Source organism: Anguilla anguilla, chromosome 8 (genome assembly GCF_013347855.1).
Source record: "Anguilla anguilla isolate fAngAng1 chromosome 8, fAngAng1.pri, whole genome shotgun sequence".
NCBI lineage: Eukaryota > Metazoa > Chordata > Actinopteri > Anguilliformes > Anguillidae > Anguilla > Anguilla anguilla.
The window spans coordinates 37,121,952-37,148,998 of NC_049208.1; the positions used below are offsets into that span (position 1 = coordinate 37,121,952).

A 27,047-nucleotide genomic window follows, 5' to 3' on the forward strand; every position below is an offset into this window, starting at 1 on the left:
TATTAAGTTGCTTGCTAAGGCATCTGAAGTAAAGAGAATACCTGTGTCAAGGAATTAATTAATCAAAGATCCTGACCTCATATAAAAAAGCTAACGATAATGAAAAAAGCATAATAATTAAACCTACAAAATTGATACCAAAGGCAGTACTGGCAACCCAATAGACACACCTTCTAGCTCTCTAAACAAAATCCATAGGGGTAGACAGCATCTACTGCTTGCACAAACAAGGGTTGCACAAACAAGGCAAAGTACCGTGAGGGAAACGCGTGTTGCGGAGAGTGAGAGAAAGCTAAAATATCTGTGTGATTACCCATTGTGATCTGGACTGTTTGACAAACCCTGCTGTGTACCAAACTGTTTTGGCTGAGGACCAGGTTTTTTGGATTACCCCTGGAATACGGAAAAAGGACAACGAGAACGGATTGTGGACTTTGGATTGGTTGCTGAATTTCCCCCTTTCCCTCCTTGTGTAAATTTTCCCGAATAAATCACCCAATTGCACTCCAGCTGTGTTTCGTGTGCGTGTTTAGTTATCGAATTGGTGACGTGGAAACCCCACACCCGTGAGCCTGCCACAGTAGGTCAACAAAAATGATCTTATCTGCCTAGTTCCCCAAGTGGGTAGATTGGGTTTGCTTGTTTAACCATCGGCAGTCAATTCAATATCTTTCTGGCAACCAAACTTCCTGGGTGCTGAATGTGCCCATAGCTCATTCACTGCAATGCTCAGCAAGGCTTCAAGAGCAACCTGGCAAACAGTGTGGTGCATAGCTCACTCTGACCGTCACATGAAATCCCAATCAGTGATGCGAATGGTCTTCTCTGAGAGCTCATCAACACTGATGAGTGTAGGCCCACTGCAGAACTCCAGCCTCAGGCCTTTAGCTTACAACAATACATAACCAGAACTAAGGTCCACATACTCACTCACGCTTCTGAACTCCACTAAATTACTTAAGGCACCCACAGCCTTTATTCAGACATTGTAGTACAATGCACACTGAGGAAGGCTAAGTGTGTTACTTTAAAAAATCTGAAGGTGTATTCCTACTGAGAGTGTAATCTCTGCCGGTTTCTGCCTTGCCGATGTTAGGCACTCATACTGGTTTCATACCCCTTTGACTTCAAACTGTTCCAGTTGTCTTCTGCCAATGTAATGGATCTACTTACTTCATCCCACCTACAACTACGTGACCCAGCCATTTCAGATTCCCGGAATATTTAAATGGAGGAATCATTGGCAACTAGATTCACTTTAAAATGCTAAATATTTTATACATTTGCAAGATTTAGATATTATGACAGGGAAAAATTTGTGGCTACGCAAATTTCCATATATTCGCCATATTACAAATTCAAAGCAGCCAAATCATGTGGCATTTACTTACAGTTGTGGTTTTTGCACATGGAACAAAGGAAAAATGCCATATTCTCTTGTTCACACAACTAAGGACTACCCAGCATTTTACAGGGTCAATAGCATTCATATATGACAATGCCAGTTACTGTTGTATGAACAAACGGATGTCAAAAACTTCAAAAGAGCTATAGAAGTAGGTCAGGACATAATAAGTACAGTCCCAGCAAGGTATGATTTTGGTAACTCTATCTTACTAGTCAGAGAAGCTAGCTAATGTAAAAGACTCATAACAAGGGACTCATAACAGCTAACGCCCTGTTGTACTACGTGCACACCTACAATTATTTTAGAATCCAAGGCAGGCAATAATTTATGTGATGCAGCCTATGTGATTTTTTATTTCTTGCAGTAGTAGCAAACAACAAAGCTTGAGGGATGTCTTAGTGAAACGAATCAAGTTTCGCATGGTTCAGCTTTAATGGTTACAACTTTCCCAGCTAGTCAAACAATGCACAAGCGGAACAAATTGGAGCAACTTTTCTGGAATGCTATTCTCATTCACACATGATCCCTAAATGGTAACATGTCCCTGTGTAAGGCTGCATGTGTAAAAAGGGGTAGACTGCGTGCAAAATCAGACCACCTTGCAACTACCAATTCTGTCCAGCGTTGCATATGTCTAGAAAACTGCCCAAACACTGGTGTTTCGTGGATAGGTAGACATTCAAGGGTGTGACCTACATAACATTTTCTGATTAACAGGCTTTCTGAAATGATTTATCTGGGTTTTGAAGTTTTCAGGTTGAAGAACTACAGTTAGCAAGAGTTAGCATCAAGTCTTCCGAGGTATATCTGTTATAATTAGGAATCTGTCGAAACTTGGTTTTTGGCAGCCATATCTTTTTTGGCTTGTCAGCATACATTACTGACCATTCATGTTATGAATTGAGCATGAGCAACAGGAAAATGTTTCTGGGAGAGTTGCGGATGAAAGGGAGTGAGGATGTATTTGGTGTAGTTTATTAGATCACTTGTTGGGAACATTGTGGCATGGTATGAAGTGATAAAGTTATAAACTGATAAAGTTTCTTAATTAGTTTGATTAGCTGTCATTTCTACAGTACATTTAATGCTTAGACTATTCCTCCACAATGATGTAAATTTAAAAAAAAACCAGAGACAGGCATGCACTATAGCAAAAGGTTATTTTCTCACATCAAATAAAAGTGGATTGGGCACTAAATTTGATTGCCCTCCTGTATAAATTTACTTTGATAACTGCTCCTCACATTTTGTAGTTTCATCATTGTACTTTGCTCGAACAGCAGATGGTATTGAAACAACTGCTCGGCCAACAGCTGGTCACTACAGATCTGGAAACTTTCTGTAACTTTCACACTGCAGTAGTGACTTGTTCGAAGCTGGCACTCTCTATTATGAAAAAACATCTTCTAAAAATAATTAATACAGATTTTCGGTTTAAGCCTAACACTATGGCTGTCAAAGCATTTTCACACACGTTGTCAAAATGTCCATTAATGCTTGCTCACCGTGTGCAGTGACAAGCTGTTCGGCAGCCACACACAGTGACGGCGGTCAGTTAAAATTTGACAGCGGTTAGCTCAGTTCAGGATCTTTTGGAACAAAGCCCAGGTGGGTGACAATGGGTACAGGACATCTCCGCGCACAGATGGCGCCCTCCTGTACTTGACAACCCTCGGACACTCATCTCGCCCCCTCTGACCTCACCCTGCTGGTTGCTTGGCAGCCGTATGGTGATCAAAGTTCCCCTCGCCTGGACGACATGGCAACTGTGCGAAACTTCTCCTCAGTCAGAGGAGAGAAGAGCGAATAGGAGGGGGGCTGAAAGATTAATTTTTTTTTTTTCAATCCAGGGCTTAGCTAAAGTCATCAACTTTACAGAGTGAAGTAACTGCAACTGATTGGATTTTATTCTCAAAGGATTTCTTTTTTCTCCTTTTTTTCTAAAAAAAAAAAAGAAAAAAAAAAAAGAAAGCTACACAGTCCCCAACATCTCTAGCCAGCATCCTGTTGGCAAACTTAGCTCTGAAATCTCTGTAGGCCTAAGCATTTTAGAGCACCTTTTCATTACTTTATAAGATACCCATCTGTTTGTTGTGCCTTATTATTTGGCCCAGATTTACAGTGGGATGGAGGAGAGCTCTACAGAGGGAGAAGGGATGGGACAGAACCCTGAGGGAGAATGTACATGATTTTCCACATTGCAATAGCGTGTTGTTCCTTTTAGCATGTGTCTGACAGCACACCATTTCTCACCCAGACTTTTGAAAGTTTTGCACAAACACTGCAGGATGGAAGCCCAACCCCAACTGAGAGAGAGCCTGTATTAGTATCTTTGCTGATGCTTAGTATTTTCAGTACTGAAACAGATGCAGACAACCTCCTCAAGTAGTCTTAATAAGAAAGATGCTGTAAATCCACTCTTTTCCACAGCAGAACACTACTAACCCAACACAAATCCAAATAGACGTGTTTGCTTTTGCTTCTCGCCAGCTTGTGACTGGAGTTTTACTTTCCTCCCCATGTAAGCAAGTGAGTGATTGCCCAGTGCTGGCCCGAACTTACCGATTCAATTTCACTAGTGAAATCTTCAAAGTTTAGAAGGAGCCTGTAAAATTGTTTTTGAGTTATAACGTCATTTTCATCACTAATATAGTTATAAACAGTTTTCTATTAATTCCACATGGTTGAAGGCAAAATTACATTTTTTGTACTTAAAATATATGGAGGAATTCCCACCACAGGTATAGAGACATTATGTCTCATAAAATGTAGAGGTACTATGCAGTTCTGTTAAGTCCTGCTATGCCCTTTAGGGGGTAAGTGTGACTATATTTAATAGTCCACCACAAACTAACCCCACAAAATTTGCCCTCTGTGCCTTTGTGCTGCAAACTACTGTATATGTGGTCAGCAAAGAAGTAAGTAAGGATAAAAGCATACACTATGCTGTGTGTTGCTTCTGAAATAGTTGCTATGAAGTTAGGGAATGGAATACACTATTTATAGCTTTCAGCACATTGTATGGTTCACCACATCTCTGGTATTTACAATCGTAGAATTCAACATAGCTAAAAGGTAGAACAGTGAAGCTTTCTCTGTCTCCTATGAGAAACACACACAATTCCTATAACCATAACATGTGTTGCCTCAAATCTGCTTTAAAATACCTTCAAATAAATCACACTACTCACAGAAAGGGGTTGATTAATATTTTAGCCTACCCAGAGTGGGTACATGCCAAAATAGATGGCAGATAGACCACAATCTATTTCAGATATTTAAAAAATTGAATAGCACTGGAGAGTTTGTGATTGTAACCACTAGATTTTGATATGTCATGCTAACAATATAAGTGCAAATCAAGAGAACAACTTTGTTATAGCTAAATGTTATCTTGTTGAGGCATTTCTTTTCTTCAAATAGGAAATCCTGGGAATTGTAAATATCACACCAGGTCAATCTACTTTTTTGTAAAGCAGTTTGAATTTCCATTTGAAGAGCCTGCAGTTGACAACTTAAGATTTCACACACCCTCAGACTTGCGAGTGAATCTTGAAAAGGGATGTTCTTCCAAAGTAAGCCCCTAACTGATTAAAAAAACAAAACACCATTCCATTTTGCTGAAATAAGATATAAGGTCACAAATTCACACAACAGAATAATCTGCAAAATTATTAATCAGATTCAGCCTTTTTATTGTACATACGGGTTGTACTAAAGTTGGGTAATGGTGATCCCTACCTTCTGGCAGCCCAAGCTGTTGAAAACGTGTCTGAACTAACATATCTGCCCGGCGACAGCTACTTCAAACATTTCCATGAGAGGAGGCCAGCAAGAGGTGCAAGCAGGGGAGAGGGACGGGGGAAATCAAAGTAATCTAACTTAGTGTGAGAACAACAACACGATGCATTTCCAGGATCCAAAATAACAGAATTATAACTCTATTATAAGGTGCATTTAAAGAAAATGAATGGTGAACTGAATGATACAGGGGGTGTTTGTCGACTACCCCTACAGTACCCCTTTAAGAATTTCCAGAGTCCTCTTCATTGGTAAGAATGATGGGACTGCTGGGGAATAACTAGCTGATGTCGTCATGTAGGTATATGAGGGACAGAGTGTGTGGGCACACATGTCTGTGTGCGTGTGTGTGCGTGTGTGTGCATGTGTGTGCATGTGTGTGCATGTGTGTGCATGTGCGTGTGCGTGTGTGCGTGTGTGTGTGCATGATGGGGATGGGGGTTACTCTGCAGGCACAGTAACAAGAAGCCTGCAAGCTCAGCTAGAGAGGACTCACTCATTTTCTAATGGCCAAAGGAAGAAATCTAGAAATTTGGCACGCTCTCCATTCCTGTTGGTTTCATCTGGTGGGGAGGTCAAATTTTTGCTGACCTGCTGATTCAGCAATATTCTGGATTTCTCAGGAAGGGACATCTTATTCAACAACACCAAGGATTGCTGTGCTATTATGATAACATAATATTTGTTCATGTTGTGCTTATGTACTGTCTACATCTGAAAAGTAATAAGATTCCTCACAATGGTGGTAATAAAAATGTGGTAATATCAGTGGCACTGTGATTATAGTTTGTCCTACGAGGAAGAGCATTCATTCATGGAGGGTGGGGGGGTGTTGGAGGGGATATTAAACAAGGGTGTTTGCGTGCCTTTCACTAAATACAGCCCTGCCCTGCACCACATTCCAGCCCTCACTGAGAATGACTCTCAGAGTTCACCTTAACCTTACGCTATACCTGCCAAACCGCTCAGCTTCATGCATACAAGATCACAACGTGAATTATAATTGCTAACAACAATGCATGCCATGCTTAAATCCTATCGGAATGAAAGAATAAACAACTATATTTTCTCTGAGAGGAAAAAACATAGCGGCTTAGGTAACATGACAAGGATTTTTAAAAGCACCACACTGCACACATCTGGCCAGCTGTATTTGAGGGAGTTTCAGGACTGGAAATTATGGCCTGAATTTCAAATGACGCCAGCTACATCTGCAATAAGTTTAAGAGCTCCAGTTGCCTCAGCTTTGTTTTATGGGAACAGAACAATGGCTTTGTGCTTCCTGTGATTGCGGTTTGCTTAGTTAAAATGTGTCTAAGCATTTCATTGTTGTTTGGTGGAAGAGAAATCTGTCGATACCAAACCGCCCAACAATGAAACCAGAAACAACTGAAATCCAGCTTGTTGCTGTGATGTCTGTCACCAGCCCGAACGGGGCCCAGCGCTGACATTAAAACAGAAATTCCGGATTGGAACGTCAGACCCTGCGCAAACGTTAAAACCCGAGAAGTGAGGGAGCAGGCTCTGTCACACAAGGGAGCAGCACCAATCGCTAGCGATGAACCCGGAGCTCAGACTCAGACTACAGAGTGTGGGTCAGTGGAAATCGCACAATAATTAACCTGCTCCCAAGCACTAAGTCACACTGTAAGGGCCTTTTCTGATACCACTGCAAGTCAACTATCTGAAATAAAACACCACTGAAACCAACCCATGGGTATAGTCAAAGCCGATTACTTTTCCCAGAAGAAATTTAAGCAAAGAAATGTAATACAGCTCTAACATGTGGTGGTTAAATAGCTTGGTGTACACTTATGAGCTCAGTATGAACTTTTAAAACTTGTATGTTGGTTTAAGATGCCACTCTGTGATGACATGACAAGATTATATTTTCAATTTTAGTTAATAATTTAAGAACCTGACATAAGGACCTGCTCCAGTTCCAAGTATTCTCCAAGTACCCAATGATATGTTGATGTAAATACAGCCAAAAGCTCTCCTGCCAATAGCACTAAACGTTTAAAATTACATACATGGACTAAAGATGTGGAATTGTTGTATGGGTCCCATGATCAAAGTTAGTTCTTTTTGGAGGGGGGAGGGTAACTGCAACATTGTATGAGGCACATACAAGACCTCTTTAGACAAGGCAGATGCCATGTCGACACATAGTTTCCATATGCAAGCAATTTCAGAGTTACAGGAGAATGTGGATTTTTAGAACTGGAAACACACAATCTACATATGTGCATGTAAGGGGAGCCTCTCTAACTCTCTCCCCCCCCTCTCTGTGCCTCTCCCCTGAATGATAGCCCTTAAAACGTATGAGACCATGGGGTGTCTTAAGGCATACAGTGTCATCTGTGTTCAATCAGGGGAGTTCTGGGGATGTTTTGTTTTCCTTTTCCCTGTCTTTCCTTCTAATTCCATAACCAGTGTGTTCTTTTCAGCTCTTTTTTGGTTGAATCCTTATACTAATGGTGTAATTTCTTAATGTCAAAAGGGTTGGTCTTTCATTGCCTCAATATGTTTCCTTTGGTTGCATGTTTTCTGGTCTGGTCCCTTTCAAATTTCATTTGTTCTACTATTTTAGACACTGATGAGGCAGAGTCACATTCTAGTTCAGATGGAATTTGTAAAATCCTTGACATTGGGGGGAAAACAAATAAAACAGCACTGGGATTTTTCCAAGGTAAGTCATTACTCTGGGACTGGGCCAACAGTCTAACCACGCGAGCTATTTATTGAATAAAACACACCTTTTGTGTGGACACTTACGAAAGCTGCATGGTCTTTTTGAAATACTGTACATACCGTACAACGCATTTGGAGATCCATCACCCTATTGACACTGGTGGAGCTGACAGCCATACAAATACATGGGAAAGCTATTTCTTTACAATGTGGTTAGCTCCACAAACACAGTGTATATGTATGCACGTAGGGAATTGTCATGCAGTTGCGCAAGACAGTCAATATGTGTCTTTATCTTGTAAAGCAACACTGCCTGCCAGATGGTAAACCATTATGACTCATATCTTCCTCAAAGTTAAGCAATATGTAAATAAAAATTATAGGACATTTATTTTCCACAGAAATTGTTTAAGCCACTCTTTGTCACATGTTTTATACCCATAATATTCTCTCAGTGTGCATTACTGGGAACCTACCTTTCCCAAGAACTCTTTATCTTATCTGTAAGATTAGTTTAGTTTCCTCTACAATTGCATCAAGTCAAGGCTCTGATACCTCTCACATCTGGCCTATCTTCATACAGTCACAAGCTGAGTGCATGATTTCTCATGATGGTAATTATGTGTCAATATTTGAAGTGGCCTTTTGTCTTTCAACAAGTCAGAATTGCATTCCTTGTAGGTCCAGTGCACAGTTATATTAAATGGTTGCCTGGAGATTTAAATATATGACAGAGAGAATAAAATTACTTCAGAACATTTTTAAAACAATCTTCGTGGTAATTGATTAGGTAAAAGTGATTAGATAAGGTACACACATTTATCTGGTCCTTTTTGTATATCTTAGTCTTGGACCTACGGATCACTGCTTCCTCACAGCAAGAGGGTCCCTGGTTTGAATCCGAGGCAGGGCTTTTCTGTGTGTTTGAACCTGGGGAGGGGCCTTTCTGTGTGGAGTTTGCACGTTCCCCCTGTGTCCATGTGGGTTACTCCGGTTTCCCAGCACAGTCCAAAGATAAGCAGGTTAGGCTAATATGGGAGCCTGAATTGCCCATAGGTATGAATGTATTAGTGAATGGTGTTCATGCGCCCCAATGGACTGTCCATGATGTATTCTTTCCTCTTTTCCAATGCATTCTGGGATAGGCTCCAGCCCCTCTGTGACCCTGACCAGGTATAGGCAGGTAAGATAATGGTTGGATTGATTGTTTGACACCTGGAGAAACAGGTGTTTCAAGTTCTCATTCAGTCAACAGGTTCTAATGATGCAAGATAGTAATTGTCAGAAAACACTTTATAGTTTATAGTCCTTGGAATAGAAGCAAGTGCAAGAAGCAAGCCCACTGGTCTTTGCTGTCCAAATGAATATATATAAAATAAAGAATATACAGTACAGACAAATTCTTAAGACACATATGCTTGTACATAATACTATACCACATGGCTCAACTTTTTTCTGTTCCTTGTTAACAGCAAGAGTAATCCAATATAAACATTCTAAAAAGCATAGTTCACCCCAACTTGTTGTGAACACTGCAAGTATACCAACAGCATAACAAAAAATACTGCATCACTGCACACTCAACAGAATGACAGTAGGGAAGAGGACAGGTTTATTTTCTCCACAAAGGCATTTTTATTTATCTCCTGATGACGGAGGTTTTCTGTTGATCTGTACCACGCCATGGCTCAGCAGCGCAAGTCTAATTACCTTTACCACTGGCCACAGCAGTATTGCTTAGAACTGTACCTGCTTCATTTGTGTAAAATACATTTAAAGATATAATATGTTCCTTCAAGTTTCCAAAATGAAATGAAATTACTGTAAGTAAATAAACAACAAACTGTAATGTTGCTGTATCTTATTTACATCAAATATCAATCCATCGCTTGGGGGAAGTGGCATAACGTGTTATGGCCAAATAGTCACATTGCAAACTCACAAATGTAACAATTCATCGCTGCCTCCCTGCATAGGTATGGGGTGTGCTCTGCCAAGCTGTAACCTAAACAAATGGAAGGAGCCTCTTCAGCTACTCAACCCATTTCAGCCTGCCCCATTTCCTAGTCTTCCACTTGTGCTAGTAAGTAAAACTGGTTTGAACAACCCAACTTGCTCCATGAAAAAAATTATTCTGGCCCCAGTATGAAAAATGAGATTTACGAAATACCAATATACACCCTCTTGTACTGCTGACTGAACTCAACATGACATAGTTTCTGTAATTCAATTTATTAATCCATCTAAAAAAGAAATTCTTGTGTTCATCATATAAAAGCCCCAAAAAAACTACAACTCATTACAGTGATTTGAACACACAAATAACCATGACCGTTCTTTAAATGGTCTACCATAGAACACTGATAGCACTCATTCATTTTCAGCTATTGTCATGCGAGAATTGCAATTATAGAGTAAAATTCTGCAGTGATCATAGCAGTTTGCTCTGGCAGGGATTTAATTAAAAAACAAAAGGCGTCTGAATTCGGGATGTTCTTTCCCCAAGTTCTGCACTGAATATCATTGTAAACACAAAGCTCCCCATTTAGTTTTTTGACAAGATCAAACAAAAGTCTATTGTTGGTATGGAGGCTAAAAAGACGTAATAGATGTAAACAAGGTCTAGATGCCACTGCCAAATTGAGCAGTTTCCCTTGTTTTATGTGGCACTGAAAAAGAGGAAGCTACAAGCTGTCCAGGTGGTTCATCAGCTTGTCAACAGTAACACGGTAAGGGCATTTAGAAGTGTAACTTCAATTTTAATTTTAAGCTGTTAAATGACAAATAAAGTGTTTTTCCTCTACATCGTCAAGCTTGTACAAACCATTAATAGACAACTGGCATGTTTTGGCAGGCATCATAATGTTATCTTTTCATAGAAAATAACATGTTGCTCAAAATTTGAAAAGATTCTTCATCTGTGGTTTTTCTAACCAGGGTATTTTTAAATAAGAGGCCAGAACAAGAAAACTGACAAGAAACAAACCAGGGATTACAAAATAAAAACATGTACATCACTACCTGTAAACTATAGTCAAATCACGTATATATTCACTTCAATAGTTCAGAGGCAAATACGTTTCAATGGGTATTCATGAAACCTGTTTCAAGGAAAATACACAAAATGTTATTTTTCCCCTCAAAGGAGTTAGGTGTACCAAGTATTTGCGTCCTTCACCTCATTCAAAAAGTGCTTATATAAACCCAGAAACACTTCAAACTTAAATATTTCTTTAGGCTAAACATAAAAGGAGAAATGATTAGCACACCTTAATTCACTTGCAATTTCAGCAGCCTCCTTCAAACGAGAAGACTCAGACTTAAGCATTTAGTCGCACTCAATCATTAAATTAAGCTATGATGGTGTAACAGCTTTTACATCTCCTCTTATGCAATTCCTGTTTCTCTGCAAAATGTGAGCTGACCAATCTGTATAACAGGAAGTGAAATGATTAGTCATCATTAATCAATTTTTTTAATCAAGGTTTTCATTCCTTTATATAATTTCCAATGTAAAATATCACATTATTACCAATGTTATGCTTTTCTGCTACATATTAAGAACACAGTATTTTAAACAGCATCACACGGGTCATATTTAAAAATGTATCTCTTTTTAGAGAGTATATATGAGTTAATTTTACACTACCATGCGATATATTTTTGGCGCAACACTTTGATCAGCTGCTACTGATGCTTCCTCACCGTTGACCACTGCTCAACAATGTAGTGATAATTCACATCTGACAGCAATTTGTCATGAGAAAACCTTTTCCTTTCTTTAAATTTCAAGAACATAGCCTCAGTACCTAATAGCTTGGCAACAGACCTTACATAATACCAGATTTGGACAGCAGTGTTTTTTTTTTTTTTTTGTTAATTAGACTTTTTATTTGGTTGAGTGGGTGAAACTTGACAACACTGGACCTTGCCGACGTACAAGATATGCCACATCAGATTATACTCACTATGGCCAACAATCTGGTGTCAATTTTAGACTCAATCCAAGTAGTATGCTGTTCCAACAAAGATTGTCCCAAAGCTCCCATAAAAATATTTTCATATATTAGTTACTGGAAACATGAACTATACTACTGGGGGGGGGGGGGGGGGGGGGGGGGGGCAGTAGTTATCATCTAATGCATCCATGTATGAAACTAATTTATTCACTTATTTAAAAAATAATATTGAGAAATGATTCTGGAGCATCTGTCATAATATGCAGTTTACATTGTGTTTTATTCATGGAATGAAACAGGTGCAATTTTGGTTCATGAAAGACCATTGAAACAGAATGCAATCAAATGAGCCATATTGATGCTTGAAGTGATGAGTCTGATTTTGATTCTATTTAGTGCCTATAAGCTGTTAACTTCCGACAACAGAGCAAATTAGAGAATGACAAAAAGTCATTCTCTAATTTTACGTTTCACGTATTTTGTTTCTACAATATTTGTAGTAAGAATTTACTAGAAAAGTATGTCCAAACCCTGTAAATAATCTATTCTTCCTGAAAGGCAAAGCCATGATTATGCTGCAGAAAGGATGACAGTAAGGAGAATGTGTGTGCAACTTGTCCATACAAATGTTAAACGACAACAGGGAAATTCTCAAATGCACACAGAATTTAAAATGATTTGGAATGGAGCCCTTTCTACAAGGGTACACTCTGGGCAAACACAGACTGAATGTCAAAACTGTCTGAGTAAACGAAATGGCTTCACCGTTCCTAAACCTGCCTGAAGGGCTCCAGTTTAAGGAGATACACAACTCATGGATTACTCATTGAGCTGAATCAACACAATTCAGCGTTCTAGTGAAGTGCCCCACGGTCAAATTCTGACCATGCCAGTGTGAGCTGTGGCTGGAACTCCCATGATGTGGCACGCAGTTGCCCAGAGTGTAGCCCAGGGAGGGAGTGCTTCTGTTAGCAGGGATTCCCCAGCCTCACTGAAAGACTCCTCTGGAACAGCGACTGGACCGACTCTGAATGTCTGCCAGCCACATGGACTCTACAGCTTTCAAGAATCTTTCTTTTTCTTTCCTTTTTTTGCCAACACTGTGTTTACCTAGAGCTCAAAAATACCATAAATAGCATAAAATAGCATAAATTTTATTTCCCATATCCAAAGCCAATGTTAAGCAACAGGTCCATGGAGGGACTGCTAACAAAAAAGGCCATCCCAATTCCCAACCAAAACACAGCACATTCAAAGACCTGCATAAAGAAACCCTTGGTGTGCGCCAAAGAAAAATTTGCAAGTGCAAAAGCAGAAAGAAGGAAAAACAAATGATTAAAACTACAGTTAGAATATTATTTATTTGGGAGCACAATGCAGCCCTCGGAGAAAAGTGAAGAGTGAGTGATTGAGAGAGAGAGAGAGAGAGAGAGAGAGAGAGAGAGCACTCCATGTAGCAAATATTCAACTTAATGGGGCCCAATTATAAAAAAAACAATGGCCAGTCAATTCGTAGAGTAGGTACATACTAACCAACTAACACAACAGCTTACAAACAAAAATATCAAAATATGCAATTATATTGCAATGGAAACGTTACTTAAGTACATCCAGCAAATATCCCAAACCCTATTCTACTTAGCAACAAGCATATTTTTCTAGTCCCTCTCTTAACTGGGTTAGATAGCAAACTTGCTTTACGCTAGGTTCACCGTCTGTCACTCACGTTACCTAATATTAAAATTCAGTCTGGTTTTAGGTCGAAATGGTCTCTTAGCATGGTTATCACGTATAGCTAGCTCACTTGAGTTGGCAGGGGCTAAATGCACACCCCATGTTTGTTCAATGTGGCTGGATATTTTGTTATGATAAAAAAATGATTGCAGATGGGGGGTGTCGCTAAATTAACCCTTGCCTAATGATGGGGCGCACCAAAGACCCTTTTCTTGCCAGGAAAAACTCAGCAACTGACAGCCAAATTAACCAGCGCCCTTCCAGCAGAAAGAGTAGTTCACAGAAAAGTGTCAGTGATTTCACTGTCCATTCAGGAGGCAGAACAGCTGCTTTCCCTTTTTTCTTCAGTTTGGAATTGACAGCTGTGTCTCCCAAGGTGCTCAAGAAGCTTGAAGCACATGTAAACCTTCAAATACAGTTGCCTATAAGCAAGCAACAATTTGTCATTCTGTTGGCCACAAAATACTGTAACCTGCAGACCCCTGACATTTCACTGGCAGGAGCCAATTGAGATGAGGCCAATTGTGTCCTCCTTCAGTAAACTCCTGGTCATAAGGACCCCAGGCTCAAATCCACAATATCCAAGCTATGGGGCACAGCACACATTTTTTCAAGCACCATTCATCAACTAAGCCACTCCTGAGTAGAATTACGTATGCATGTATGCACACACACACACACACACACGCAAATATATTTATAATGTTAAAATAGTTTACTTCACTTGCTTTAAGTATGCCTAGCTTACACAATCATGGCCTACATCTGTGAGTCACTTCATTCTGAATCAGCACATGTGCAGTCTGACCAACAGGACATTTCTGCCCCTTCAGCATTTTGGCTTATTTAGACTGTCTCCCAAAAGTGTAGTTTCGAAGTGGAAGCCTGCCTTTGGTTTCCTGTGGGAGTCTGGGATTTTCCTGTGAGGCTGAAAGCAATACATCTCACAGGGGAAAAGGAAAATGCTTTGTTGAAAGAGGAGGACTCTCTCCAGTAGAAGAAACCACCAGGAATTTACAAAGGAAAACCCCCCATATGTAGCGTTTGTCCATATCCAATGTGTCTTTGAGTGCCTCAGTAATAATCCTTTAATGATGGTGAATAATCTTACTGCTGTGTAGGCTGGGACAGTTATCAGGTCAACTGCAGTTACAAATGTTGGTAATTTTCACTAATTGGTTACACATTTTTATTCCACACATCCTTTACCCAAAATAGTCTAGAAAATAAGCAATTACTTCCTCTGGAACCAGACACCAGAGCAGTTGACCTGCTATCAGTCAGAGCTGGTTGATCTGGCACATAATGACACCCTTCCTGTTACATTACTCATAACCACTGCACAACATCATATCAAAGTTGACATCGTCCCACATCAAGACTAATAGGAAGAGATGATGAAAACTCATCTGGAGTCTGAACTACAGCAAGTGAGTGCTTTACAGTGGAGAATGGGAGCAAGCATTTAAACCACCTGAGAAATCCACCCAAACAACAGTAATGTAAGTATTTCAAATATGCTTCAGGGATAGGCTCAAATAAATAAACTCTAATGTCAAGAATACACAACCGATATTTTTCCTATCTAACAATAGAATATCCCTTTGTGGGTACTCCAGACAACTTTGAAATCAGGGGCTAAAAAGGCATTTAGTTATCTCTTTGAAGCAGGCCAAACCTGAAATTCCCCCAGCACACAGAGCTGCAGAGAAGCGGTCTCTGGATGGTGCATACGTGCTTCACTTCTTGATTAACAGGTATGATGAAGACGAGTGCATGCCAACTGGTTGGTAGCCAAGGTAAGGTACAACATATCTCATCCAAATTGTTCAAAGCTCAAACTTTATGTCAATAATAATGCCATATTCTGCTGCTATACATACCAAAATAAAAACTCACGGTATTTCAAGATTTGGTGCCTATACTACACCAGGGGGCTGAAGTATATCCCAGCACACATTGAGCAAGAGCCAGGAATACACCCTGAACAGGGATTTGAACTTGGGACCATCTTGCTGTGTGGCTATCCACTGCACCACTGTGCCACCCCTGTGCCACTCCTGTTTAATCACACACAACAAGAAAAAGAAAAACAATCCACTCATCTTTGGCCTGTAAGGGACTTCCTGGTAGGAAGGAACTTCCTTTGAACCACCCCTGTAATGCCCCTGTCCTTCGACGGACAGGTCTTTTGACTTTAAAAATGAAAATTCAACTTAAAGGAGGGTTTGCATTATTATTAGAATTCTGTCAAAATATTAGTAAATCAAAAAATGTTGGCTCAGGTACATCATCTTACTTTGTGAGAATAGGTTGTATGGAGTAACCACATCACAGTCATAGGACATGCCATTGCTTTATAATGTACAGAAAAGCAGCAGCGGAAATGGTCCAATAAAACAAAAAGTTTTTTTTTGGATGACACTACAAAAATTAAACACTATATACATAACTCTATACAACAATAATAAATTATAAAATAAAAATAAATGAACATTATAGTAAAGTATAATGTTAATTTATTTTCATTTTATTATTTATTATTGTTGTACAGAGTTATGTATTTATTGTTTAATAACTATTAATTATTATTTTTGCCAGGAACTGAATGATTACAAGCTATTGAAGCAGGTGACTAACAGCTAACAAAAGTGAGATTAATCCCAATGTTACAAACACAGTTTCAGAATAACTGTACATGAATAGGTTTGTATTTTATTACATGAACAGTAAAAATAACACGCAACCTATTAAAATAGCGCATGTTTCCAAAGTATTACAACTACAGTACAGTGTCTTCTCAAGTCTGTTTTCATCGGCTACTATTGGTAGTGATGAAACAGCCAAAATTTAGCGAAAGGTAGGCGTAGTTTTCAAATGCAAGTTTTGAGAGTTGCAAGTCTCCCATGCATAAAAAAGAGAAAAAATAATCTAATTATTATTAGAATTATTAGAAGATTAGTATTCCGTTCAGAAATAAGAGTTATTTGACAGAGATTACAGGGAGTGCTTTTTGATGCAAATTGTGTCATTTGGCATATTTTCATTGTCAAATAAAGAATGTATGAAAATTAAACCACAAACTGAATTTTGCATTTGAATCTGAATTATATCATGCTTTTTGCACATATCAAATGACACAAATTTTATTTCAAATGCAATTAAGTACAACAAAGTTAGCATAGCCTTTTGTGGTTCAAAAACTTTGGCAGTTCATTAGGCCTATTACTGTATAAAGATTTACAGCAAAATATATATTTACCATAAATTTCACCTGCCATCAAATTTTGACCAAAAGGCTTTGCATATCTACAGATACATCCTGTGTACAGGTAGGGATTCTTTCTTTATACATTAATATTGCTGTGAAAACTAAATAAATCAGTGTACCAATGCTAAGGGGAAATATTCAAATACACACCTTTCATTTCAGAACTCTGCATGGAATATTTTGTCTATATTAAGGGTAACTTCCCGGCAGGGATATCGGGATGCATTCACTCTATTGTTAAGGAGAATGGTATACAAACAATATTAATGAAACCCCATGTTTCAAACTGTTTTCCAATTTTTTGTCTTAATTGATTACGCCAATACCTGGTAGATTAATCCCCTGTCTGGACACAAGATTTACAAAATCTCTGCCCTTATTCTGGATCATGATCAGGTATGTGTGCCACATCTGGCACTGCCTACAAAACACATCTTAAATGAAAGGATTTGTAGTTGGATGATATAGTCACAAGTGCACTCAACAGAATTCACAGTAAATCTATAGGTTTGCCACCTTGAGAGTGAATGCAAAAATAACCGGGAGATGATGGCACACTACTATGATCTGTCCTAAAAAAGGAAATGGGAGGGTTATTTTCCAAATTTATATTACATTTTTTTTATCACAGAGCTTATACAACCAACTCAGCTTTTAAATATAGTCAGTCTGTTTTGAACAAAGAAAATAGAGAATTTCTCCAAGCAGCCACCCAGACCTCCACATCTATATGTTTTAGGAAAATCCAAATCTGAAAAGAGGAAGCTCTGGTTGTTTTAACACAGGATACCCCTGGATGGAACCCAACTCACCACTAGATGGGGGTAAAATGTAAGACCTATAAGATGGCATGCTTCAAGTTTCACATGCTGCTCTAATGAAATGACATTTTTCTTATATAAATATAAATATAAATATTTGTACAGCATGGGCAAAACGTTACTATATAATCATCTATACCTGATGAAATACCCCTAACAAATCATTTAAGGGCCTAAACATGCTCATAAACTTATAAACTTATCTGACTGTGTATAACAGGTTGTACCAATTGCTTGTTCTTAAACTCAGTTCAGGCTGAGGCAAGTTTGTGTATGTCATATTCTATTTCTGGCCATTAACAATGTATCTGACCACCTTAGCCATTGAGCTGATGTCTGCCTTTCATGGTAACTCCACTGACACAGAAAAAATGTGTCTTACTGTTTCACAGTAATGATTTAGCGTACATCACTTGTACCACTGAAAATGATAAAAACATCTACTTTCGTTTGTCTCTCCACCAACATTTTTGTCACTGTTACTTCCGTAATATGATCGCGTGACTTCTGTACTCCCTTTACAAGATGAGGAAGTAAATTCAGTTTTCTTTGTTCCTTCGATTCAGTTCTCTTTGTTACTTTTGGATGACCATTTGGCATTATTTAATGTTCCATAACATATTGCTCAGCAGTATTTCAGGGCCAAACCAGGCTAAGCATGCCAGCATGCACGCTAGAACACATCTCACATAGTAGGAGAGTGTGATGGACATCACTAAACTACTAATATAGCTCCGCATGAAATTGTTACATTTGTCCAACGTCAGCATGCAACTTCTTTATTTCCCTTCATTGTTGTTCAGTCTTCACGGTGCTTATGCTTCTTCAACACTATCTTATCTCTACAGATGCAGGTTAGCCTCTAGCCGCCTTTCAGCGGGTCAAATGAAACATATGACCGGTATTTTGGTCCAGGGCGAAACACTATATACCGCTTTTATAGACCGCTATTCACATGGGCTTCAGTCAAGCGTAATATGCTTGCAAAACGACAAAGTATCATTTGAGAAGCTCCATATTTGTAGCAAATTAATAGCACATCTCTATCCTACCATACGAACACTTATTGTTCAGGTGTATCCCCTAAATTCATATATGCAATATGCCATTGTATATTCACTGTTAACATTATATTTGAGGTAGTAACAGAACAACCCAGGAAAGACTTCAAACCTTCGCAAACAGAACGCTGTTACAATGAGATAAAGATTGTACTTGCAAACAATCAACCACAGGGTTTTGGCGGAAACCTTCAGTGGTTTCAACCTTTCCTCTATATTCTGGTCAACTGCACGCAGTCTATTCCCTCAAAATACAGACCTTCAACAAGATGTTACTTCTTATCGGCATTTTGAAAATCACAAACATTTATGTTTTTGAAAATAATTTTTATTCGATTTTAAGTAACCTCTTGAAGTGGCCGCCCTAATTCATTTAACTTCAGTTGCTCGATGGATTCTTTTTTTAAGCTACAGACTTCAGAATAATGCTGAAGTTATTCATCAAGCTAACAGACATTACCACTACGTGGCTCGAAATAATTAGATAAATGTATTATAACAGGACACGAATACAGTCACTGCAGCAGTGTTAAAAGATATTAATTGATCAGTACTTACTTTCTATCTTCGGCTGTCCGTTCACGAGGAACCGATATCCTTAGGAGTCATTCCATTGTCAACCCTTATTTCCATTATTAAGTTGAATACAAAGTAAAGAACGAACCAAAAGAAAAATGTATCCAGTTATCGATTATAACTGTACAGGAACGCTTTTCCAAAGCATGCTCTATTTACAGCAGTGCCGCGGCAGCGGTGGTTCTACTGTTAAATGTAGGCTACTGTAGCCAACTCTACCCGAGCGACGCTCCGCCACACGATAGTGGACTGTCTAGGCTACACTGCAGCGCGGGTCGGGCTTTTTAATATCCTGTTGCGGCCACGTGGATTGGAGATGCAAAACATTGTAACGCCCCCTTCCAGTGCCTGAAAAAACAAAGCGGAATTGAATGGCTTGGCGTTTACCGAAATGATCAAGTAGAGTAGGCTACATTGTACATCTAATAGCATATTTATTATCTGGCAAGGTCTGTATATAGAAAAAGTGATTAGGATGCATTTAATGACAACATTTTATGTCGACGTTTTACAAGACACAAATACATTCCATTGCCATTCCGAAATTGCATTGGTCTACTCACAGCTGAGCTACTTATAGGTTGTAGACGCGCTGGAAGTGGTCATTTTTGAGCACACAAGAGGTCATTTTTGGATAAATAAATGCAATGAGTAAGTAATGGTACGTATTAGCCTATTTTAAGAGGTGGCTTTGGACCTTTATACAGGATATTTCCAATGCCTCAAACATTCTGGAATTACGTGATCAGTCAAGGCCTTGTTCAAATTTTGCACTTTTGCACTTGCAAGTTCTGCTCTTGATTCAGCGATTTCACAGCATTTCCCAATTTCAGATTTTCCCCTATTCAAAATAATACCAGTGACAAGGTGGAAGGTGAGTGGAACGAAGAACAAAATAGTAGCCTACTATTTTGGTTACATGCACAATGCACAAAAATAAAATAAAACCCAAAAGTTTCCGCAATGTATTTCCTGAAACTGAGAATAGATTTAATTGACATTTCCAAACTGATATCAGCCTTATTTTGCATTGTATTTCCTATATACCTGGTTATGTTGAGGCAGAGTTTGTATTATTTTTCAAATCTCCATGGTATTACCTATGACACCATACTTAGAGGAGATAATGCAACTGTCCCCAAAATCAGATATCATGTTCTGTCATGTAGGACTGTTTCAAAAAGAGCATCTTTAACTGAAATGTTGATTTGTTGCATAGAAGATAGCAGAAATAAGAAATGCTATTTGATGTGACAGTCTGTCATTCCATTTGTAAAGAAAGTATATCTCAAGTGAGAATTATAGTGAAATATCTTTAAAAGAACTAAAACCTTGTAAAATGAATCTTGTAGAATTAATAATGATACGTTAGTGTTAAAATTTTCATTCATAATGGCCTAATTATTTTTTTTATGGGTATTACCTGAAAGGATAACACTATTAGGTATGGATTCACAATTCTACACACACCCACTAATAACAACAACTGACCCCAATGACAGACACCTGTCTGCCCCTTTGTTTGTTGGTGATCCCTCCAAATATTATGAAAAACGTTCAGCCCAGCACGTCCACAGACCAGAGATCATCCAAAAAAAAAACAAACAAAAAAAATCTGAATTTACCACAGAAGCTTGACAGCTATTTGTACCCCAGCAGTAATGTGCTGTGTTAATATAGTCTTATATGTCTGATCAGATCATGGAATTTCAGTGGAAATCTAGATTTGTGGCATTGGACCAGCTTTTTAAATAAACTCTGCAAAGCTCTTGGAATAAGATGAGTCAAGCACAACTCTTCAGAGTAATACAATTCTTCTGAATGTGTTTTCACCACAACATAAACAAAGCAAAATCTACAGTTCATTTGATTTTAACAGTCCGTTGTTTATGAGTACAATTTCTGTTTCTTGTGTTCCACTTTAAAATATAAAATTAAACACCTGAATGCACTTATTTTCCTTTCTGATTGATCTATTTCTGTCCACTACCCTATATGTGCTCTGAGCAAACTTGTATTTCTTTCTGGCTGATCTGTTCCTGGCACACCCTCCAGGAGCTGAAAGACCTGACTGAATTTCACTGTGCTGTACTGATTTAAACTGTCTCGAGTACTTGTGAAATATCCAACTTGCTGGGTAATTTCTCTGACCTTTTACATTACATTTTACAGTTCCCTTCTTTTCCTCTTTGTGCATTTGCCTTTAACCGAGTTCCCAGCAAAATTTCCTTTCAATCATGAAAGTCTGGTAATATGTGAGAGACAACGACATTAGAACTGGCTTACTGGCAGCACACAGCAAGCACAAGGCTGTGTGGTGTTGACCCAGGCCTGTGACAGAACCCGCCAGATAGGCAGGAATTAGCACCGCGTCTGACCAGTAGCATTAAGGGCCTAGCAGATGACAAACCTCCTGTTAGAGCGGCCCGGGGAGCTGGTGGACGCTGAACATGTTGGTGGAGAAAACTGTCGCCGACAAATGCTGGGGGAAAAACATTTGATTTGGAAGCTGCAGATGTGGGTGGGAAAAGATGCTCAGGTGTTATATAACTATTGATAGTTATTCGAAAAAAAGTCAAGGTGACAAAACATGGGTTTCAGCAACATAGCAAGGAGTTCCTCTTCCTCCTGCTTGGACTGAAGCTTTGTTCTTATTTCATTTTTAAAATAGTGTGTGTTGTTTTTAGAATGTTTTCAGAAATTACTGAAAATGTATTTAAAAAGATGTTGATTCCCTGATTTATTTAGTCCATATACCTCCTGAAAATACTGCATTTTTAATTAGAGGATTTGATTATTCAGCTTTAGGTTTTTAAAAATCCATATTTTGGTGGGCCAACAAAATAATGAATGCTATTACATTTCTAAATAAAACATCTGGAAATTAATTTATGTTTATATCTTTAAAAGGAATGGGAAAACATTTCTATAATATACATAAATACGCAAAGAGCAAACCCATTAGCATCTACCCATAGGCTACTCACAGCTTGACAGGATATAATACCAGTGAATATGATGTTTTCTGGCTTTCCTACCTGTCACTGCTAAGTAAAAGGGGAGGGTACTCTTACTATTCTACTAAAACAGTCCATTCAGACTGAACTTCAACTATCAGTGTTTAGTGCCAATCAAACCTTTCAAAATTTCACATTGTGTGTTTGGACCTAGTCCACTTACAACATAATGCATTTTTTTTCTGACTGAAATTCACCATTAAAATACAGAACAAACGCAAAATCTTGAAGTTGTATTGATTTTGATATGCATCCCCACAGAGCAGTGGGTTTGATCTCACATATTTGCACCCCCTTCCTAAGCTCTGGCATTGAGGATCAACAGCATGAGAGACAGATTGTAGTGGATCTGAGAGTATTCGCAACCAATTTGGCAGGAGCCCTGGCTGACAATCGAGAACCCCAGAAGTATTTTGAAGGCAGGGATTATTAGATCGGCATTGCCAAGAAGAGAAATCTCTGTCCACATAGAGGTGCCTGTTATTCCACATCTCTTTTTTCAACTAGTTCGAACATCCTGGAGGGTCAGAGGTCCAGTAATTCCCTGGCACAGGAGCCTCACCTTGTTTCAATTGTAAATAAAAAAATAAAAAAACTCAAAGTGGGAAGATAACCTTATGGGTTACTTTCTGGCACCATTTCAAGGCAAAAAAATATGGCAGTGCTTGTTGAAGTTATGGTGTTTGGAGGTCACAAAACAGAAAAATCATTCCCAAGGAGGGGTGGGATGTGCCATGGGGGGAGGGTAGTCTGAGAGAAGAGTCTGTCACTCTCAACATGACTTTAAATTGTGTGTTTAGGCACTCTAGCCCATCTCTCACCTCGTCTTTGAAGTGGAAGCCAAGAACATTGCTGTTGTGGAGGCACATAGCACAGTTCAAGATGAACACTCAATTCAGCCACTGTGTTGTCACTGTAGGTCTTGGTATATTTCTTTGAGTTTTGCTGGAAAACAATTTTTTTAAAGAGATCTGGTGGAAATCATTTCATGAAATGCAATAGCATTCAGAAGGAAGAATAGTCAGCATTGCAATGAATTGCATTTTTAATATTTTAATTCTACTTTGACCACACAGTTTGAGCTTGGCAAGGCCTCAGCATGTCCTTGTGAGCTGCTTAAAATTGTAATCTTAATGAGTAATTTCTTCTTTTTAATTATTTTGGCAGATAATACTGGTGTTTCCTCCAGCTTAATGGATACATACTTCAAATTTATTAGAGTTTATGTTTAAAAAAGACATTTCAAAGAGAAGCTTACATAAAGTAAGTCATCTTATTTAAATGTGTTATTTAAATGGGACCGTTACAATGTGAAGAGAAAAAACACCAAAATTATGCTTAAGGTCTAATACTGACTGTGAGGACATGAAGGAAAACATATTTTTACATGCCTGGTATTCAATAAATCGAAAATAATAAACTATGAATGATATAGGCTATTTGGTCAATACACTCCACAGACAAGAATGACAAAAGAATATAATGTTTGTGTTTAATCTTAAATAGAACCATATGCTCTAACATGACAGAAATAAATACTTTTTTACATTCAATTGTCAGCCAGTTGTAATGGTACATAAAAGAGCAAATGTAGAACCGAGAAGCATTATATCACAGCAACATTACGGTGTATGTTACAGACTGATTGAATCAAGTAACCTACTGTATACGATTCAATCTACAAACTACTACCTCAGAGAACTGAAAAAACACCTGATCACAGCATTAAGTTATGTTTCCTATATAAGATCCTTTAAAAGCTTGGTTTGAGGCAGACTACAAAGCTTTTTCCTACTGCAGCTGGCTTCCCCAGCTCTGTTGTTTCTTGACAATTTCTTGTTGACAGTTGAGTCGACCTTCCTGTGACTGTGAGAGAGCGAGAACAGTTATGTGATTCACACAAGCGTCTGGAAACATGGATCCCAGGCACCTAGACTGTACTGCGCTCAGCAGCCAGCCGAACAGTACACTGCATAACATGCTGTTATAGGCGCTAAGGCTCGTATATCATTTTTGACTGTAATCATTGGTAATTCATTTAGGCCTGCTGGGAACATGAATAATACAAAACAAAAGAAAACTGCGTCAGCATCAGTGTTGACTTTTTTTAGGCCTTGCAAGGGAGGCTAGGATTTGTGACATGTTCCCTTGATTGATGTAAAGTATGAAATGAACGTTTGAGTATTTCCTACGTGGCAGCCAGGTTCCTTCGTCAGGCCGGTTCCCCTCAGACAGGATACGAAAAATGACGTCCAGGACGTACTGCCTTTGATGCTTTTGTGACTAAAAAAGTGGGTACTCAAGGAGACATGTTACTTTTATAAACCTCAGCGCAGCTCCCCACAACAGTCAGAGATGAGTAATGAGCAAGTAATCAAATTCTTATTTTGAGTCCAGGCTGATGTCACCATCCATAGCATGCTAATGCATACCAAGTACGTTATGACATCACACTTGGAAAAACACATTCAAGCAAACCCGGAACATTTAATTCCAACAATATACATTCAGCATTCAGTAGTGAACAACTCAAAGTAGATTTGTTCAAGGTTTGCCAACAGGTAAATAGCAAACCATATTGAACTATCACATATTTTTCAACAAAAAGGAGATACATTTTAAAGTGCACATTATCTTGTGAGAGTTTTGCACCCCGCAGTTGTGCAATAAATATCAAAGGAAGCTAAAGTTACTTTAAAATCTTTTAGCTGATGTAAAAATTATTGGTTAAAACGTCAAGTTAAGTGCAAAATAATAACAAAAAAGGCCAACAACCAAAACATTTTACACAAAATATGTTCTGTACAATTCTGTAAACTAAACCACTGGTAAAACACGCTCACTGGTAACCAAGATGCAAAATGAAAGAAAGTGTGCTGATTTCCTTTTGGGCCTGCATTGATTCCAATTTTAAATTTGAAACACCAACTTCTGGTTGTAGTTGTATTTGCATGAAAAACAGTTTAAACTGCTGTGGGAGGATTCTCTCTGAAGCACTTGAGCTTGCCTCGTGAAATGACTATTAATCAAACTACACATACATTAAAAACACTGACACATCGAAGAAAAACACATTTCCTAAATAATGTATGCGAGAGAATGAACTTGATGCTAGTTATATATACATCACAATCAGGAAGATTTACTTGTTGTTTCACAATATATGTAAGTGTCCTGTTTTTACAACAGGGCAGCCCTTGAGAGGAAATGAAAGGGCCTGGTATCAAGAGAGATAACAAAACAATACTTTGAAGTTCTCTCTGCACCAAGTCCCCCCCAATGAAAAATTAGATTGTTGGTTTGGTGATGAAGCAGACCTAGCAGCACCCATTCTTTATGCAAACTGGGTGGTCATGAAAGAGCATGCTGGGAAACAATTATTCATTTTATTTACGCAAGTAAGAATTGATACCTCCATTTTGGTTTTTGGAGTGATGGCTGAAGATAGAAGGAGTGCCAAATTATTCAGCAACATATTCATCAGATGATCCCACATAGAACTTTCAATCTGCAGTCATAAACAGAGGAATGAGCTGGTAAATCAACACTTTCTCCAAAGAATGGCATTCTATTCTTGTATTAATAAATACTGAATAAAGCTTTCAAACACTTGTGCAGGGGGTTTAAAAGGGCCTTCAGTTCTTTTTTAAGCCTTTGTTAACTTAATTGTTAAAAAGCATACCAAGTGCTATAGAAATGTCTAAAACACTGGTCGGAACTTCAAAGTGCATTTGACATTCACACATGGGAACCTTTTATCAGGACTAAGTAAGACACGTGGTGAGGTTCCCAAGACAAACTGCTGTTACAGAGGATATTCACGAGGTATAGATCCAAAGAAGCTCGCTCGTATGTCAGCGTTGCAAGCATACATCACCTGTTCATTGTTTCATTGTGCCTCTCACACAGTTTAGGCAGTACAGGAAGACAGGAAATGAGATGAGCAAGAAAAGTGTTCAGTCTTGTCCTGTAAGTCATTTCTTTGCTTACTTTTTTCCAGACTTGTACCATTTGTACTGGGAGCAACAGAAGTAAAAATAATAATCAACCGAAGCCCGTCTAATTGCAGATACCAGGAATGGGGGGTGGAATGTGAAAAACAAAGAGCCCTGCACCCAAGAACCTATTCAAAGTGCTAGAACATGCTTTCTCTGTGCTTATTTTAGGAAATAAGATATAGCATATTATATTAATTCAGTTATATGAATTATAACCTATATATTGACTTTTGAAAATTTCAAGTGAATGTACTATGAATGAACACTGGAAGACAATTTACATTCTTGCAGAAACATTGGAGTCAGGTTGACATATCATGACAGCTTTATAATTGATTAATTACTGTGTTCCCATCACAGGGCTTGCGTTCCACCCATTGGACAATGATGTTGCCCTGTATGGTTATAAAGTGCTGAAAATGGTACCAAGTTATTGCTACCAACACTGACTCTTAAGCTGTCCAGAAATGAATTTCCATTTATCATGGTTCTATTGTCTTTTTTCTGTATGTATTAGGGAATGGCTCTTGGAAAGCCCTCTTGTTCTTACAACAGCTCAATAAATTCCTAATCTTTCACTCCTTTGCTATACAGTATGTTTTGAGTTTATATTTGGAATTTCTTCTTCGTCAGCTCTTACTGGCTGTTTTGCTGGTACATTAAAGCAAATTCTTTCCACTGGTTACAGAAGAGGGTTACTGGTTCCA

General features: G+C 38.6%; 1 protein-coding gene across 1 annotated transcript in view; it reads right to left on the reverse strand.

Annotated features, from left to right (window-relative positions):
* Window positions 1-19,574, reverse strand: part of LOC118233925 (CMP-N-acetylneuraminate-beta-galactosamide-alpha-2,3-sialyltransferase 1-like) — a 31,732-nt gene extending 12,158 nt beyond the window's left edge. Inside the window, exon 1 of the mRNA XM_035430042.1 lies at window positions 19,308-19,574. The gene's annotated coding sequence lies outside the window, so the exon portion shown is untranslated. The remainder of the gene's footprint in view (window positions 1-19,307) is intronic.
* Between the last annotated feature and the right edge of the window lie 7,473 nt (window positions 19,575-27,047).